Below are 19,348 nucleotides of genomic sequence, written 5' to 3'. Positions count from 1 at the left end.
CCCTCGCAGGCAGCTGCTCGGTTCCCTTTTACAGGATGTGCTGACTTCTGAAAATCAAGGGCACACCCTAAGAACCACTTCTTTCCATGAGCCTTTCCACCTAAAGCTGGCTTCTAAATGCAATGGAAGGGGCATTGCTAAATGACATTTAAAAGTGGGCTTGGGGGGCACTTCGGTGGCTCAGTCATTTAAGCGTTTGACTTCAGCTCAGGTCATGATCTCAAGGTTGGTGAGTTTGACTGCGAGTCAGGCTCTAGGCTGACAGCTGGGGGCCTGGAGCTGCTTCAGATTCTGTGTCTCCCTCTCTCTCTGCCCCTCCCCTGCTCATGCTCTGTCTTTCGCTCTGTCTCTCAAAAATGAATAAACATTAAACATAATACTTGGTTTTGCTTTCCCAAGTCACTCACTACGCAGAGCCAGAAATTCCCCGGAAGTCCCTCTTCTTTGAAGCTGCATGTTCTCACACTAACAACACCCCGTTTTTCACAAACATTCTCTCTACTGTTTAAAAATAGCCCCCTTTCTCCTGGGAGCCCCAGGTACTCCCCGGTGGGGTGGGGGTGTGGGTGAAGGTATATTTCCTTTCTGTGAACTTGACTAGGCAAACCAGGTCCCCAGGGCCAGTGCAGAAGGTTGGTGGGTCAGTGAATAGTGACGGAGCGTGGGCTCTTTTAGGCGGGGCGGTCCTGGAGGTCTTTGGGGAGGCGGACTTCGGAATAGGAACAGGACTGAGGAGGAGGAGAGATGGGTACTGGGAGGACCTGTTCGGTGGGGGCACAGCTAGAGAAAGGGAATCAACCTGCTGCCTGGAGGAACACGAAGAGGGGCAGGTGGTGGAGAGGAAGGTCAGGGGTCAGGGGAAGTGAGAGCTGGAAGTGGGCACGGGAGCCCCACAGATCTGATGGACACCTGAGGCTGGGGTCCCCCCCTGGAATCCATTCTCCCTTGACCTTCCTCACTGTAGAAACGCTGGAAAGCTCAGCACAGTAACTACTGTATTTTCTAACTTCTTTGCATCCGATAGGGATGAGCCTATGAGTAACTTATGTGTCGCCGTTTGTGGTGCCTGAAATTTTCTTGGTGTGTTTTTAATGGAAGGAGATGTGCCTTGCTATTTTCTGGTGGCCAGGACACGGACATAATGGCTGGAACCCCCACATCTGTCTTGGACCATGAGGTGACCTCAAGAAGGGAAGCTTCACACAGTAGAGCAACCAGAGGTCTCTGACGCAAGTCCTGGGCTGATCGCCTCTACGCTTCCCTGCTGCGACCAAGAAATACNGCTGAACTTTATCCTGTGTGATAAAGCAAGACAAAAAGGAAGCCTTCACATTCTATTCTGATGTAGAGGAAGGGTTTGGAGGGTTTTAAGACAAGGGATGGCATGGCTTACTTCGTTTTTTTAAAGGCTCTCTCTGGCTGCTTGCAGAGATTAGATAGTAAGCTTCCAAGAGGAGAAGTGGAGCAGCGGGTTGAGGGCTCTGGCTACCCAGCAGAAGACACCGGTTGGGGTAGCTGATGGCGAAAGTAGTGTAGGTGATACTTGGGGTGGATTTATGCTCCGTGTACATTGCTTTATCAGATGTACGGATTTTTTAAAATTTAGCTTTTTGGAGAAATACTTTATATGCAGTAAAGCACACTCATGTTCAATGTATAGTTAGAATCATTTCAATAAATATAAATACCTATGTGACAGTCAAGATATAGAGGGGCACCTGGGTGGCTCAGTTGTTGAGGCGTCCGACTCTTGATTTCAGCTCAGGTCATAGTCTCACAGTTGGGGAGCCTGAGCCCCGCGTCAGGCTCTGCACTGACAGTGCAGAGCCTGCTTGGGATTCTCTTTCTCTCCCTTTCTCTTTCCGTCTCTCAAAATACATAAATAAAAATTTTGAAAAAGATCTAGAACATTCCAAAAAAAGATCTAGAACATTCATCAAAATTTGTTCTTCTTCCTTCCTAGTCTGTGCATGCAGGAACTGTGTGCCCAGGCAAACACTAGTTTTTGGTTGCGTTGTGTTCTCATTAGAAACTGGATGTGTCCTTTCTAGAATATTCTATCAGTATTTTCATGCATCACGATGGGTCTGGTTTCTTGCAAATGCCATGAGATTCACACATGACTACACGACCCTGTAGTCTAGTCCTTTTTTTTTTTTTTTTAGTGCTGAGTGGTATTTTATTGCTGGGATGGATATACCTCCACTTGTCTATTTCCTCAGCGATGACTGATGCTGGGATTGTTTCCAGGCTTTGACTATTGTGGGCAAAGCTGCTACCAACATTCGTGTGCAGGCCTCTTTGCTAAGAGCAGAATTGCTGGGTGTTTGCTAAGTGTAGGTTTAAGCTATAAGGAGGTACAAGGCTTTTTGGCAAGTTGGTCTCACTGTTTTACATTCCCGCTGATGATCTTTGAGACATCTTGCTCCTCATTCTCACCAACCCTTTGTATTATGAGTCTTCTAAATTCTGCCCCTGACTTACGGAGCCCTGACTGGGTTCCCCCAGCTGACGTGCGTGGAGGAAAAGCCACGTTTGCCAGCAGACTGGGAGGCCCCGCACCGAGGCTCGATGTGCAGGGAGGGGCTCTTGAGCGAGATTTCCGGGGAAGCCTTTAAATTGGACATGGTCTCCTCTCCCCAAGAAGGAAGCACAGGAGAGTGTCCCCCGTGGGAGAGGCATCACCTCAGCTACACAGCATGTGAGTGGCTCCACCCCTGCCCTCCCCCCTCCCCCACTACGGGATGGGCTTCCCACCATCCTGGTGATTTGAAGTCCTCTGTAGATGTCGCCGGTGGCTCCTGGGTTCTTGGGGTCCTCAGCTTCGTGGTTCATTTTCAGAGCACACCTTCTTTCTCTCTTTTTAAATTTTTTGGGGCACCTGGGTGGCTCAGTCGGGTAAGCATCCGACTTCGGCTCAGGTCATAATCTCGTGGTTCGTGGTTCAAGCCCCGCGTGGGGCTCTGTGCTGACGGCTCAGCCTGGAGCCTGCTTCAGATTCGGTGTCTCCCCCTCTCTCTGACCCTCCCCTGCTCATGCTGTCTCTCTCTCTCTCTCTCAGAAATAAATAAAACATTAAAAAAAATAAAAACAATTGTTTTAAGTTTATTTATTTTGAGAGAGAGAGCACAGGCAGGAGAGGGGCAGAGAGAGGAGAGAGAATCCCAAGCAGGCTCTGCACCGGCAGCACAGAGCCTGACGTGGGGCTTGAACTCACAAACTGTGACATCATGACTTGAGACGAAATCAAGAGTCAGATTCCTAACCGACTGCGCTTTACTTTTTTTGTGTTTCATTTTCATTTTTTGAAGTTCCCCATGAAGGTCTGGGAATGAATTCCTTTGGAGCAGGTAGCCGATCTTGCTCTAAGATTTTTTGTAGTAAGGTTTTGGTGGATCCTGCGGCCACAGCCCCAAGGTTCAGATGCCTTAGCCTGATTTATCGAGTCATGGCGAAGAAGACCTGAGAACAGAAAAGGTCCCCTGTGCGACCTGAGTCGTGGTGGCTCAGAGGAAGCAAAGTGAGTGTCAGAGGAGGGAATAGAAATCCATCTAAATGCACCACAAATTATCATCAAACAAATAACACCTTAAACACACTTGTGGCTTGCCAGATTTCCACAGAGATAATTTATATATGGATCTTGTAATTTGGTGGCAGTTCCCAGAAGGAATGTGGCATTTCAAACCGAAGGAAGTTCAGAATTGATGTAGTTCATTGGTAAACCACTTGTTTCCCTGACTCAGTTTCCAAGCGTTCCATTCATAATTTTGTCTTTTTTCTTTTTCTTCCTTTCCGCTTTCGGGGTGGAGAGCCAGAGGGTCGACAGACAGAGACTTTACTCACCACAACCATAGCTACCTGGGACCCTTCCTGTAAGATGCACAGAAACTTAGATCAGGGGTCCTTTTCTTAGATCAGGGATCGGAAAACTACAGCTGTGCCAAATCCGGCCCATCATCTGTTTTGTAAATAAAGTTTTATCAAAACACAGCCACACATTTTCATTTAGTATCTTCTACAGCTGCTTTCCTGCTGTGTTTATGACAGAGTCTTCACGTTCTTTTTCTTCTTTTTCAATCTTTAAAGGATTTGGGTTCTTTGGTGATAAGCACACAGTAAGTGCTGATGAGTACTTGTTTAATGAGAGAATCTGAGAGTGTGTGAGCGCGGGAGAAATTGGCTGGAACATCACCCGTGGGGGGTTGTGCAATGAGGGCTCTGTTCTTGCCGACACCAACAAATCTGGTCTGCGGCTGTGTTCCGTCTGCCTTAGAAGATCTCTCCCAGTGAGTAAGTGACTGAGGTTCAGTGGTCAAAACTTTCTAAGTAGATAGCCACTGGTCAAGAACTAGATCATTCCAAATTCAATATTTTCTTTTTTTTTTAATTTTTTTTAATGTTTTATTTATTTCTAGGAGAGAGAGACAGCGTGAGCAGGGGAGGGTCAGAGAGAGAGGAAGTCACAGACTGAAACAGGCTCCAGGCTCCGAGCTGGCAGTCAGCACAGAGCCCGACGCGGGGCTCGAACCCACGAACCGCGAGATCACGACCTAAGCGAAAGTCGGACGCTTAACCGACTAAGCCACCCAGGCGCCCCCCAAATTCAATATTTTCATTCTCAGTCGCAATGCTCCATCACCGTCACTGAGAAGGGATTTCCTCATACAACCTTGTTATACACAAGGACTTTTGGAAACCTGCCCAGTCCCGGTGAACATCCCCGAAGCCTCAGTCGCAAAACCATGGAGAAGGCACGAGATTTGTGTCCCATTTGGGATGGCATCAGCTGCAGTTAGTAGAATGCCACCCGAAAGTGGCTGAAATGGTAGGACTTAATTCTGTTTCATAACAGAAGTTCCGGAAGTGGTTGGACCCTTGGTCTGTTAGTCCGGTGGTGCAGCAGAGTCCTCCAGAATGTTCCTGTTTCCCACTCCACGGTACGCAGGCCACCGGCTGTCATTCTCCAGCTTTGTTTCCTCGTGATCACAAGAGAGCTGCGTCTCCTCCAGACGTCACAGACTCGCCCAGCTCATCCGAAGGCGGGCAGGGAGATGTTCCTCGTCATGCCTGTCTCCACCAGGGAAGACCACCTTTCCACAAACCCTTCATCAGTCTTCCCCTCAGGTCCCGGCTGATCCACCGTGGGTCCTGGCTTCAGAGGGTTTTGGTCAGGTGCGTATTTGACATTTTTAGGACTCCGAGCTGGGAGCGCTGGGAGCAGGCAGTGTTGCTGAGGACGGGGTGTGAGTGACTGCTGGGCAGGTAGCCAATAGTCTTCCTCTTTCCAGAGGTTGTTTCAGTTTGGTTCCCCATATGTCACTGGGGCCCTGTGTGTTTGTGTCCCCAGTGGAAGACTCCCTGTGGGGTGCTGGGGCGCTGGCCAGGCGGGCTCTGTCCAGTGGCTGCCACTCGGGCTGCGCTATGGAGCTCAAGCAAAGGAGGGACTTGGGCTCTTGTGCAGATGGAGACGTGCCGGGGGCTGGTATGAGGGACGTCGGGATGCAGGTGCCTGAGCAGCGTCCTTGGCAACCTGTCCCTTGTCTTCCCTGGCATCACCTCCAGCAGGATCTTCCCTCCTGGTGACAAGCTGGCCGTCAGCAGCTCCCCATGTCCCTCCCGCCTTTGCAGTCACTTCNGCAGCGTCCTTGGCAACCTGTCCCCCGTCTTCCCTCTGGGTTGACATCACCTCCAGCAGGATCTTCCCTGTGGGTGGCAAGTTGGCCACGACCAGCCCCCCACGTCCATGCCATTGCGGTCACTTCAGGGAGGACGCGGCTCTTCCCCGTCAGGGCCACTTGCTCTGTTTGGCCTGCCCGGCATCACGGACCCACCAGAGCCCATCACTGGCCAGCCCACCCCAACAACACAGGCGTAGAGGGTGGGAGGGGTTCTGGGGGATGGATGCTGGGATGGGGGGGGGAGAAACGAGAGAGGCCAGACCATCACCATAGTCTTTCTGTCCCAGATATTGTGCCTCAGGAGTCCACGTGAGGTTTTCTTTCTCTGCGCCCTCAGGAAGTACTGTCTGCGTCCACGATAATACAGTCTGGATTTTGCATAGGGCATATATTTTCTTCAACTATTTGATCAAGTGGTGATGTTTTCAAACCCAAAGAACAACACAGATGGTGTTTGTCACATTTGTGAGGATAATTCTGCGTTCTTTTTTGAGAAGATTGGAAAGATCGCACGAGAAAAAAAGGCATTATACAACCACAGTTACATCGTGAGGAGGAAAAGTTCTCACATGTCCCGCCTCTTCCTCCTCTCTTGCCTTTCTCCCCGGTTCCTCTTTTCGTCTTGCTGGCGGTGCTGGAAACGCAGAAATGTTTGCTTTGGGACGACAGCACGTGCCTGTCCAATACCCCTGGCAAATCCATTCCATAATATTAATAAATATTGCTCCTTTTATCCCCTTTGTCGAATTATGCTATCAAATGAGATGTTAAATGCAGGCTCATGGGATGTGTTTGATGGTTGACAAAATGAATATATGAATATATTCCTAAAGAAAAAAACCATCCTGCAGAAGCTGTAATCTCTGAATTGCAACAACCTTGGGTAGAATCGTCTTAATAGAACGTAACACACAAACTGCCTGAAATACTGTGATAAGAATTTTTGAAGCTGTTAAATGCAAAGACCCAGTGCACAGGGTTAGAAAGGCAGAAAAAGGCTTCATTTGAAATATTTTAATGAACACGCATTGTGAGGAAATGTGAGTAAATGAAGATGAAAACCACATGATTATAAAGAAAAATAAGCAAAAGAAAAAAAAAAGAAAAGAAAAGAAAAAGAAGCAATAAAAAAAAAATAAGTGTTCTAACAGCTAATCCCAGGGAAATGGAAGTCAGCGAACAGATTCCCTTGCATGGGAACTAGATACGTCCGGAGAGCTTGGCAGTGGAGTTTTCCCTTAAATGACCACTGCTGTACTCATTTTACACGTACACTTGGGTATACCTAGGGATGGCGTTCCTTAAGTGTATGTGGATCTTGAGCTGCTCCGCAGATGCACAGACCTGCAGTTTCAAGGACTGCCCCAGCTCTCATGCAGACTAGCGAGCATCACAAGAAATGCTTGTGATTTACTTCTGCCATTGCTTGGGGTGATGTGTTAGTCAGCGATAGCTAACCGACACCCCTACCTGGAGCTCTACCTTCTCTTCAGTCATTTGACCTTTCACTATAGATACTAAATATTTAGAAACAGCTTACATATTACGTCATCCTGTTTCCTAGCTTCATTAGTATATGATTTAAATCCACATCACTAATAACTTGGAAGATATAAAAAGTCTCAAGTCAAATGATAAGGATCAGAAACACAATGAGTGGGATGAAAAGGCCACTGGATGACTTTAATGGCAAAGTAGATACTGGTGGGGGGCGCCTGGGGGGCTCAGCTGGTTGAGCGTCCAACTTCGGCTCAGGTCATGGTCTCACGGTTCTTGAGTTCGAGCCCCGCATCGGGCTCTGTGCCGACAGCTCAGAGCCTGGAGCTGCTTCGGATTCTGTGTCTCCCTCCCTCTCCATCCCTCCTCCACTCGCACTCTGTGTCTCTCTCTCACAAAGATAAATAAACATTTAAAAAATCAAAAAAAGATACTAGTAAATTTGAACACATGGTGATAGAAAGTATTGAAAATAAAACAAAGCATGTATATGTATAAAATGTTTTATATATAGATTTATATTTTACATATATATTTTATACACATACACTTTTTCTGTCTTATTTGGGTTTATATACACATATATGCGTGCGTGCGCGCATATATATGTATGTAAATGTTCTATATATAAACTAAGTTATGCAACTCTGGAGAACTTCCTGAATATGATTACCGTCAGTACAGTCGTGCTTTCTTTCTCTGGACGAAAGGCATGAATAACTGTAGTTCGCCATCAACAGCTTGTGTCATCCAAACTGGATGTCCGTGATGGCGGGATGCTTTCTGGAGCTCTCTGCATCTTCCTGTCTGAAACCCCGTGCCCTTTGTTGTTTAACTAACTAGCCAAGGTCAGGAGTGGTATTTGTGTTTCAGAATTGGGTTTTTCCTCTATAAAGCTAATTGCCCCGCATGGGGATCTCAGCATGTTCCTCCCGCCTTAAAGATAGTAAGGTGAGAACTTAGCTCTTCTATACTGAGAATGGCAGAATGTAATTGAATTATTATTATCAGTTAAAGAAAGCATCTGTTTGATGGCTCTTTCAAACCTACTGTGAGCCGGAAGAGTTGACTCACATCTCACTTGGGTAACAAGTGGGTTTTCATTGGTGGAAGAGTATTTTTTTTAATGTATATTCACCGTCCACCAATGTTCATGACACTTGTAGTCTGAGTGGCTGCATTTGCTCATCAATATTACCATCATGGGAATAGATGGTAATGGGGTGTGTTTCTAATATGATGGGCATCTCAGAACCCTGTTCCTGTCCCTTTTTAATATTTTTAATGTTTATTTATTTTTGAGAGGCAGAGACAGAGCATGAGCAGGGGAGGGGCAGAGAAAGAGACACAGAATCTGAAACAGGCTCCAGGCTCTGAGCTAACTGTCAGCACAGAGCCCGACACGGGGCTCGAACCCATGAACCGTGAGATCATGACCTGAGCTGAAGTCGGACGCCCAACCGACTGAGCCACCCATGCGCGCCTCCTGTCCCTTTTTTAAAGACAAGGACTCTCTTGATTGTTTATTGATGGTCCTTTCTTCCACCTGAGTATATGTCACATTTCTGATGATCAGTCTTCTCTGTGCGTTATTGTGATTAACTGGTCTTGGGGGACCCATGACTGTGATTTCATGGGATAACCAACAGGAGAGATGCTCAGTTCCTCTAGGCAGAAACACTAACATCTCAGCTATTCCTTATCAGAAAGAAAAATTTTAGTCACAACCTGCCTAAAACTTCTGGAGGGATGTAGTAGAAGGGATAATGAATCCAAGGCTGTTTATCTCTTTCTCCTTTGGTCACAGATAAACACTCATTAGTACCCATTCATTAAAATGTCCCAGTGTTCATGGTAAATCATATTACCCAGAAAGAAAGTGTGCTCCTCTGCCGGCACTGGTGATCTCCTGGCCTGATCTCAGAAAGCCTTGCACAGAAGAGAGACCAGAGCTGGTGGTGTTAGGTTTGCGCCTAAAACTTTCTTTGACTCATCTAACAGGCTGTCTTCCAGATCTGTGGTCAGGTCACCTTTATTTTTTTAAGTAAAAAATTGTATATATTTAAGGTGTACAACATGATTACATATTATATATACGTATTATATTTGTAGTGAGCTGGTTACTACAGTTGAGCTAATTGATGCATCTCCTGATATCGTTTCCCATTTTCTATGTGTGTTGAGGCCATCTGCAGTCTACCCTCTAGAAAACTCCGTGTTCAATGCAGTATTGCTAACTATAGTCATCATGCTACACATTAGCTCTCTAGGCTTATTCGTCTTTGAGGTACCGAATGGGTCAAGGGCTAGATTTGACTTCCTTTGTGTGTGCGGTATCTCCTTTAAATAGTGGAGTCAAATTTTCTTTTAGGCTCAGATACCACATTTTGTGATAGTAATGTGTCTTTGAGTTTTGACCCTTTTAAAAACCTTATAAGTGGGGCGCCTGGGTGGCTTAGTCGGTTAAGCGTCCGACTTTCGCTTAGGTCATGATCTCGCGGTTCGTGGGTTCGAGCCCCGCGTCGGGCTCTGTGCTGACTGCCAGCTCAGAGCCTGGAGCCTGTTTCAGTCTGTGACTCCCTCTCTCTCTGGCCCTCCCCTGCTCACGCTGTCTCTCTCTCTCCTAGAAATAAATAAAAAACATTAAAAAAAAAAAAAAACCTTATAAGTAAGCTCTGCCTTGTGGACCCATGCCACCCATAAAGCCTGTGTTCCTCACAGGCCTGATATGTTGGTGTTATTTAGTCACTGTGTGTTGAATTAAAAGCATTATGCTGTTCATTATCAGCAACAGTCGGAGCATATATCAGTTGTCAGTTTGCTGTGTGACCTCAAGTTCACCAGCAGTGTTGCTGGGGCACAACTGCGTTCTTGTAGGAGGCAGTCAATTGCCCTGAGCATGGTCTTGGACATCAGATTATCAAGTTCACTTCCAGGCAAGACTGCGAGAGTGTTAGCTCAATGCACCCAATTAGTAATACGTCTCAAGGGCATGGTGTAATTACTTATTTTCCTAAATAACACAGACATGCTCCGACTTAATTACAATAGTTTCACTGCGAAATAGAATTGTGGTAATTTCCAAGTTAGTAGATCTCATTAATGAGATTTGCTAAGTCTTATTGGCATTTCTGTGAAATGCCTTTATGTTTCAAATCATTTTCTAAATTGCTAATGTCATCTGTAGAAGAAGAAAACATTTCCAGATTTTCTCCTGGAGGTGAAATCTGTGTGCTGCAGAACAGTCTCTGGTTGAACCATCCAAGGGGCAAAGCTTTCCTGAGCAAACAAAAGAAAGCAAGAAATAAGTATAATCTTTCCCAGGTGTGTTTGACATCCACCATTAAACATCCATACAGTAGGAATATTTTTCACCAGGAGTCTGGAAAGCAGAACCTACCAAGATCCAAGAGTCTTAAATTTGAGATCTAGCTCTGGCCCTGGGGATGTCCATAACCTTAGACGAGTTACTTCATTGCTTTTTTCCAGCTTGCTCACCTGTAAGATAAATGTGCCATTCATTTACTGAGTAACTACTATGTGCCAAGCACTGTACTACACTTTAGGAAAACAGCAGCTCATGTGGGAGGCAAGATTCCTAATTTTTGGGTTGTTCTATTCTAGCAGAAAAGACAACAGACGCAGATGAATAAATAAACAAGTAATTAAGCTAAGGATAATTTGACGATGCAAACAATTGGATAATGTAATTGAAGTAGCCTGGAGGAAGTGAGGTAGCTTTGAGAAGGTCAGGGAGAGCTTCTCTTGAGTGGCAATTTGAATAGCACAGAGTTAGCTATACAAATTTTGGAGTAAGAACATAGCAGGCAGGCAGAGTGGCATAACTCCCTGAGGTGGAAACTTACTGATTCTTAAACACCATTAGCCATAAATTGCAGTGATTTCTGCTCTTTCCACTTCCAGTAAGCAGTATGTGGTATCCAGTGTTCTTTACTCTCATTGGCTGGATTTAATTGTCCTCATTTAATTGAGCTTTACCTTTCGCTCAAGGTATCTCATCATTCACTGAATATGTCTAACTAATTACACATTTCTCTGACCCCTCCCCAGATTCCTGGAACATATTTCCACCATCCCTAGTCCAAAGTACCCCTCTTCCTTGCTCCCCAATGTGACCAGCCAGTTGACAGGAAAGCATGGAGGAACAAGAAAGTCCTGCGGCTCAGACCTCATGGATTGCTATATGTAGATGCTCTTGGGTCACCAGCAGTCGTCTGGAAAACATCCAGTTTAAATTTTGTCATTCATCTAGTACTTGCAGCAAGGTATGGCCATGAAATGCCCCAGCACTTCTTGAATGCTACTAGCATCTTCGGATGAAGATGACTAGAACAAAGCAGACAATGCCTATAGCACACGCTGATCAGGTGAAGCCTTGGCTCTGATGGAATGCAGGAAGTGATGAGGGGTCTTCCTAGTATCTAGACAAACATCCACCAGTGACTATGCCCATTTCAAGTCTGTGCACTCCTAAGCAGTCAGCTAGAACTAGGCACGGCTTCTGGTTGTCATCACTCTGTACCAAGTGCCAGCAGGTCCATGATTTAAAAAAAAAAAAATGCTTCTGTGGCAAGACAGTTACTATGGGTTGACCTTGAAAAAGGCATCTCAACTTTGTGGACCTCTCAAAATAGGAGTCCATAACAGAATCTACTCTGCAGGGTTTTAAGATTCAGATGCAGCGTGCCAAGTGGTGAACACAGCCCCAACAGAGGACACCTGTGGTCATCACCAATGTCATTGTCATCATGCACATCAGTTGTCACCTCCACTGGCACCTTTTCAGTAAAGCGTTCTGTGATCACCCTATTTATAATAACAACCCTCGTCTTCACTCTTTATCCCTCCTTCCTTCTTTATGTGGCTTCTTTGCATTTATTACCATCTTGCATGTTGTCTATTTATTTGATTAATGGTCTGTTTCACTTTTAAAAAAATAAGATGCGTGCTCATAGGGACCTCGTTTTCCTCTAGGAAGTGCTTGTGTCCAGGCAAGTGCCTGGCATCCAGTTGGTTCTCAGTGAGTACTGGCTGATTAAACAAAGCAACCTTCTCCCAGGCTGTTGTGCCTGCAGCATGTGGCTACGGTTGAGCTTTACGGACTGGCCATGGGTTGGGTCAATAACGCAGAGAATCTTTAGCTCTTCTCAGCATGTCCTCAGCTGCAGAATGAGCTGAAAAGGAATTTGGATCACTATTTTAGACTACCATCTCATGGACAAGCCAGCTTCCACCTTTTTTTATTATTATTATTCTGAGAGAGAGATCGAGAGAAAGAGAGTGTGAGCAGCGGAGGGTCAGAGAGAGAGAGGGAGACACAGAATCTGAAACCGGCTCCAGGCTCTGAGCTGTCAGCACAGAGCCTGACGCAGGGCTCGGACCCACGATCCTGGGTTCAGATCATGACCTGAGCTGAAGCTGGATGCTTAACCAACTGAGCCACTCAGGCACCCTTGCTTCCACCTTTTTTTTTTTTTCTTTTTTTATAGCACCATATGGAAAGTCCTTCCGATGGCTAAGCACTCTGTAGATGGAGGGTATTACGTTATTGCATGACAGGACCTGGAGCACCACACTGTGACATCAGGGCGGTCTGCCACCTCCTTGGTCTCTGCTGAGCTCAGATTAAGCAAAAACCGTAGCAGACGCAGGCAGGAGAGATGCAGCCTTTGTGAGATAATGAACTTCCTCTATTCCACGCGAAGGGGGATGTTAGGAATCACCTAGAATCTTGAATTCCGCTCAGGGGTTGATAAATCATCATTGAAAATGGAAAAAGAACAGCCAGGTGATGGATTGAAGCGGTGTTTAATGAGAGTTTTGGAAGCCTTGGTATGCGAATCACTAATCTGTGTCCTAAAGAGGGTGATTAATCAAAATCAAAAGCAATTAAAAACAATACTAAGTTTCTGGGTTTAATTTAATAATCATTTGCTGAATTTTGCCTGGTCCTGGATTCTCATTTGGAAGCCTTTTGTTTTTCTTACTTCAATCCATGAAATACACTGTCTTCTGAAGCCTGAGTTTATTTTCTTATAAATGACCTATTAGAAGGCAACAAAAAATGAAATAAGCCTAATTAATTTAACTTTTAGAAAGTAATGTTTTTACGGAGTAGCTGAGGGGAGTATTATCTAACACATTCACACGAATTTGTGTCTGTTGTGAGCTTCACGAGTATTAAGTGACTAGGTTCATGTTCCCTAGGCGGATTAATACTTGTGTTTTAATGGAAAACAGAGTTAATCAGAAAATTCCCTCCAGCAGCAAGGGATGTGTAGGTCACAGGAGACTGTCTTTGTAGATAATTAAAGTTCAGGTTCAGCCTTTTTTTCCCCCAGAAATGTCTGATTGGATCATTTTTAATTTACAGTAAATATCAAAAGACTTGGCACCTGGGCTTCCCTCTTCTTTCCTGCTCTGTTTGCATGGGAGCTTTGTGGGCTTCTGGCTTCGTTACGCAACCCGAGGGACGTGAGCAATAATAACGCTAGTCATTATATAGAACCCTTCTGCTGTTCCATCTATATGTGACATCATGGAACATTTGTAGTGGATTGGGCACTGTGCTAAGGGCTTCATGGGGGCCATGCAGGCTTTCCAGTACCCATTTTATGGATGAATAAGCTGAGGCACTGAAAGACGAAGTTACACAGGCTGAGAGCTAGCAAGTAGCTGGGCTAGAGTTTATACTGGCAATAATAAACCATTAGACCTATTTACTGCGAGTAGGCACAGTAGGGGTGGATAGCGAAGGGCTATTTGATAAAACCCCAGGCAGCAGAATTCAGACTCCTTGACCAAAAGAGAACAGAACGGTTTTTCCAGGTGCTACGGGATTCCAGGTAGAAGCTGTTCTGCAGCTGGTGCCTTGTGGCCATTGTTTCCAGCGCCTTATTGTGTCTTTGGATCCAGATGCTCAAGGGCTGTGCCAGGTGTCAGCGGCACGTGGACGGATACACAGTAAGGAGAGCACCTGAGCGGGAACCCGGCCGTGTCACAGACGCTGGAGAGAAGGTCAGTGAGTAATTTGTTTCCTGCTCTGCTGCTCTGGGGCAGCGTGTTTGGAGGCCACCGTCAGCGTCTGGGCGCTTACCTTCTGCAGCGTGGCAATCCCCATAGAAGGAGAAGGCTCAGAACGCTCCCCTCATCAGCCCATAATGCAGGATGGGATCCTTTGCTGTGAGGACATGGTTGTGACATTTGAAAGTACGTGAATGAAGTTTGACTTTTTAAAGATCAGTAATGTGTAGATGTGGAACTTCCTGATGTTGATGGCTGTTTTGAGGCTTTGTTGATTTTGTTCTTGGTGGAGGAAATACACACTTAGGTAATTGAAAGGGATGAGGCATCAGATTGGCAATTTGCTGTCATTTAGTTGAGGGGAAAAATAACTTCCTTTTTTAAAGTTAATTATTTAAATTGAGAGAGACAGAGGCAGCATGAGTGGGGGAGGGACAGAGAGAGAAGGAGAGAGAGAATTCCAAGCGGACTGCAGCGCAGAACCCGATATGGGGCCTGAACCCATGAAATCGTGAGATTGTGACCCAAGCCAAAACCAAGAGTCTAACGCTTAACCCACTGAGCTACCCAGGCGGGCGTCCCTGATTTCTTGAGCTATACTTATATCTGTTGTATGACTTTGCGATTGTTTCAAACCTCCAAAAAAAGATGTATTCAAATTGCTCATTTAACTTCCCTCCAACATGTGTGAGTGGCTGAGCTCCTGCTGGAAATGCTCTCCTCCACACGTCTGTCCTTGTCCCTGGCACCAACGGGCTGCATAATCACACGCTTCTCCGGGCAATGGCAGAGGCTCTCAGGAGCCCAGCAGAGTGAGAACACCCACAGTTTTCTTTCTTTCCTTTCTTTTTTTCATGAGACAACATAAGATAGAAATGAGTGTGGGTCTACTAAGAAATCTGAGGCTCAGATGTGGGTCACCAACACTTATGTCTCTTTCTTTTGGCCGAAGCAAGGCTCATGGTTGAATTCCAAGTCAAAAGGGCCTTTGATGGGACGAATGGCGTCTTCCCATGACAGCAGGTATACGTGTGGAGGCTAATGATGCAATCCATCACGATGCTATAATTAGAGAGAGATGGGGTGCATAGGGCCGCCAGAAAGATGGCCACACCCCTGACCAACAGATACAGGGGAGAAGCTCATTAAATGAGGTTAAGTGTGCCCAATGCCCAGCACGATGTTTGATCCATACTTAGCAACTAATATGTTAGTTCCTTTATTTTAATAACTTCCAATCACCAAAATGCATATTTCTTTCAGGAGCTGTTGGACCAAGAAGAAAGTCTGAAAAAATATCTTAATTCTCCCTATCCCATTCCTTGCGATGATGAGAAAAAATTAATTTTTGTGTGTGTCTGTGCCAAGCAGATGGTTGGAGTTAAATGTCCCCAGAGCATGATGGTGTTGTTTGCATCATTAATTAAAGTTTACTCAATAGCGCCTTCATAAATCTTGAGTATAGCGTAACTGCGAGGTGGCTTGGCTCTATGTTTGAGTTTTGGTATGGAAAAGTGCCATCTATCTGCCTACCTTCTAATTCAACCACAACGCATTTGAGTTAGGGTTTGAGAAGGTGAGTAATAAAAGTGGAGTGGAGAAATATGATAATATGAGTCTATTTTTAAAAAGCAAAAAAAGAAAGGACTCGTATTTGAAAGTAGTTGCAAAAATTGATAGCTGGCTAATGCAGGCCTCGAAGCGAGTGGAGAGCTCTCCCTCCTAGGTGCCTCTGCTGTTTATAGCGCGATTTTTTTCACACTGGCCCTGTTGATAGAGAGGAATCTGAGAAGTCAATCTAATTACATGCACCGTTTTAGGACTTGGAAATGATCTGTATGCAATGTAATAAAATTTAATCTTCTTCAGCCAAATTTATAGTTGCTGGTGGATGGGAGCTTGTCTTATGTGGAGGACTGGGTATATTTCAGAAGACAAGGCCTGCCCACTTACAATGGGACTCAAGAAACCATGACTTTAACTCCAATTTCCCACCTGGTCTATCCAAAACCCTCTGCAGCCAGCAGATGCTAATTTACGGCCTGACGGCCTGACCCCCTTATTGCCCATTGAGTTTGGAGTCAACCGTGAATTGACAACCAGCTTTTTAGAATTATATACATATCCATATTATATATAAATATANTGATGTATTATGTATATTTGTCTTATCTATCTATCTATGTTAAATGATGTAAGAAACAAAGGAAAAAGGAAAAAGTCAATTTCCCTACTACTACGGCCCATTGACAAGTCCTTAAAACCGGCAGAATGATCTAGGAGCTCGGCTTCCTCAATGATGACACTTTGCTAAGGGCAAAAGGCAATCTTCCCTTACCATTCTCCCAACCTCCAGGATCCCATGAGTCTACTTTATCATATAAAAATTCCTCTGGAAATCTCCTTTACGTCTACACCCCAAAATAAATGTTAGCAATCATCCTCCAAGCGAATGGTCCCTGATATACATCTGAAGGGTCTCATGGCTGAGGATTCACTGAACAGTGATAACTGACCTTTCCCTAACAACAGCCAGCCCCCTCAGGGTCCTGGATACCTGTGGTGTCCGTAATCCCCTCCCAGCTTGGAAGTATGTAATCAACCACCGTCTCACAACCCCTGCCATGGGCCCTCTCCCCATTAATAAAACCACCTTTTTGCACCCAAGATATCTCAAGAAATCTTTCTTGGCCATCGTCTCTCAACCCCAACATTTCCGCATTAATAAATATATAGAATTATATATACATTAGCAATTATATGGAACTATATAGAGTTCTGTAGAACATAAATATATGTATATAGCTATCATTTACAGGTGGCTGACTGTATTATAAAATGTTTTAAGTGTAATAAATGATGTTCCAATTTTAAAAAAAATTTTCGGGAAAACTGAGCCACCGAGATAGTGAAATAATGCAATTATTCTGATTTATGGGGTGTATTGTCTCTAACTCACCCAATCCAATCTCTTACCTTCTGCGGGAGAATTCTGAAAAATTATTTTGCTAAAATAAGTAACTCTCTAGTTCACCTGATTTATGTTTCTCAATAAAACCCATATATTTTTCTACTAGGACCTGAATTTATTATTTCTTTCACTGAGACAAAATTTATTTGGGGGCCTTAAATTTCCTCAGCTTACGTTAGTGTTGGTCAGCTTCTGAACATTGGGTGAAAATTCCAGCATAATCATCAGGGCACCCTGGATTTTTTATTTGCTTCCGTTCACAGTGAATATGATGGTAACTCGCTCTCGTGGATTTATGTTGAATGGGGAGTCAGGCTAGGACGTTTGTGCTGGTGGAGACTGGGGCCGATCCTTGGGAAGAGTTGAGAAGGATCCATGCTACCTAGAGGGTGGAGGGGCAGCTTCTCCCGAGCCCACCCAAGGAGAAACAGCCCAATACCACAAACACACCACATTAAAGCGTCCAAAAGGAAAGAGAAATCTCTCTCTGTGATCCACGTCTGAAAGAGAAATGGAGCAGCACAAAGTTACAAGGAAGGCAGAAGAATCATCCAGAGGCTCCCAGTTTTGGGGAGTTTGGAGCCCGTGGTTTAGGACAGCAGCCCGCTCCCTCCCCACACCCCTGCAATTTCCTTCAGCACATTTGTCAGACGGGTGATCTGCCAGTTCAGAGAGAGTGACGGCAGCTCAGCCTTCTGTCTCCAACATCCGCTCCAAAGGCTCCCCTTTAAACTTGTGTTAGCCTGTTCTTTGCCGCATCCTCCAAATACCGCTTCCCGGCTCTCAGGGGGCACCTGAGACACGTCTGGTGTTGGCAGCCAGTGTGTGAATCCCTCTTTCCAAACCCATCTCCCCCCCTTGCGACACGGGCCAGGGCTTGAGCTGGAGGCAGAGGTGATTGGCGCCTACCTGTCTGGCTTTAGACTTGGCTGGGGTCTGTTCACTGTTTTGAGTGTGAAGCACTCCATTCAGGGACCTGCAGGGGATGGGACCCTCGAGGTCAGAGACTTGCTGGAGGCGTGTTAAGTCTGTAGGGACGGAGCGATATCATTTGCTCAGCTACTGGGGGAGCATTTACTGGGACAGGGCACAGGGCAGTCTTCACAGGAGGAAGGGACTCCTTGTCCCCAAATGCTGACCACCTCTGACTGCTCTCTGAGGAGAGGAAGGACTGAGATGACTTAGTCTGTGATTTTGCTTGTGGTTTTTTTTTTTTTTTAATGGAATCAAGTCACTATGGACTGAATTGTGTTCCCCTGTCCCCAAATCCATAGGTTTAAATCCTAACCCCAGTGTTAGGGCAGAGCCCCATCTGACAGAATTATAAGAAGAGACACGAGCGTGTGTGCTTTCTCAGTCTCTCTCTGTCTCCCCCCACCCCCACGTCAGAACTTGGGAAGAAGGCAGCCCTCTTCAAGCCAGGAAGTGGTCTCACCAAGACCTGCTACCTGTCAGCACCTTGATCTTGGACTGCCGCCTCCAGAACTGTGAGTACATTTCTGCTGTTCAAGCAGCCCAGTCTGTGGGTTTTTTTTTTTTTTTTATAATAACCAGAACAGACTCAGACACAGAAAGGACATGTCCGAATAGAGAGCTGGAAAGTACATCTGTGAGAAAGACGTGTGGCCTTTGGCAAGTCAGATTCAGTCTCTAGGCCTGGGTTCCCATCTTTCACGTGAAAAGATCAGACCATTGGTTAGTCCGTCCATCCATCCATCCATCCATCCACCCCCCAACCCATCCATCCATCCATCCACACACCCACACATCCATCCAACCATCCATCTATCCATCCAATCACCCACACATCCAACCACCCACACATCCATCTGTCCATCTATCCATCCATCCATCCATCCATCCATCCATCCATCCATTTTCTCTACAAATCACATTTAATCCCCCAGTAAATACTGGTCAGAGTTAGTTACTGAGTATACTGACTATTGTATACTGCGTATCGCAGAAATTCAGACTCATCAGTTTTAATACCTTTTCATGGTGATCAAGAACAGTAAAGATTTACACTAGGTGGTATGGTTAGTTCCTATTTATTAGAACAAGAAACAGGTTCTTCTATCTTCAAAAGTTATCTTTGATTAACTCTTACCTCATAAGCTTTTGTAGGTCTTGATCCCAAAGTAAATGTATAGGT

This window comes from Crocuta crocuta, unplaced genomic scaffold (genome assembly GCF_008692635.1).
Source record: "Crocuta crocuta isolate KB4526 unplaced genomic scaffold, BGI_CrCroc_1.0 scaffold29, whole genome shotgun sequence".
Lineage (NCBI taxonomy): Eukaryota > Metazoa > Chordata > Mammalia > Carnivora > Hyaenidae > Crocuta > Crocuta crocuta.
This window is presented reverse-complemented; position numbering follows the sequence as displayed.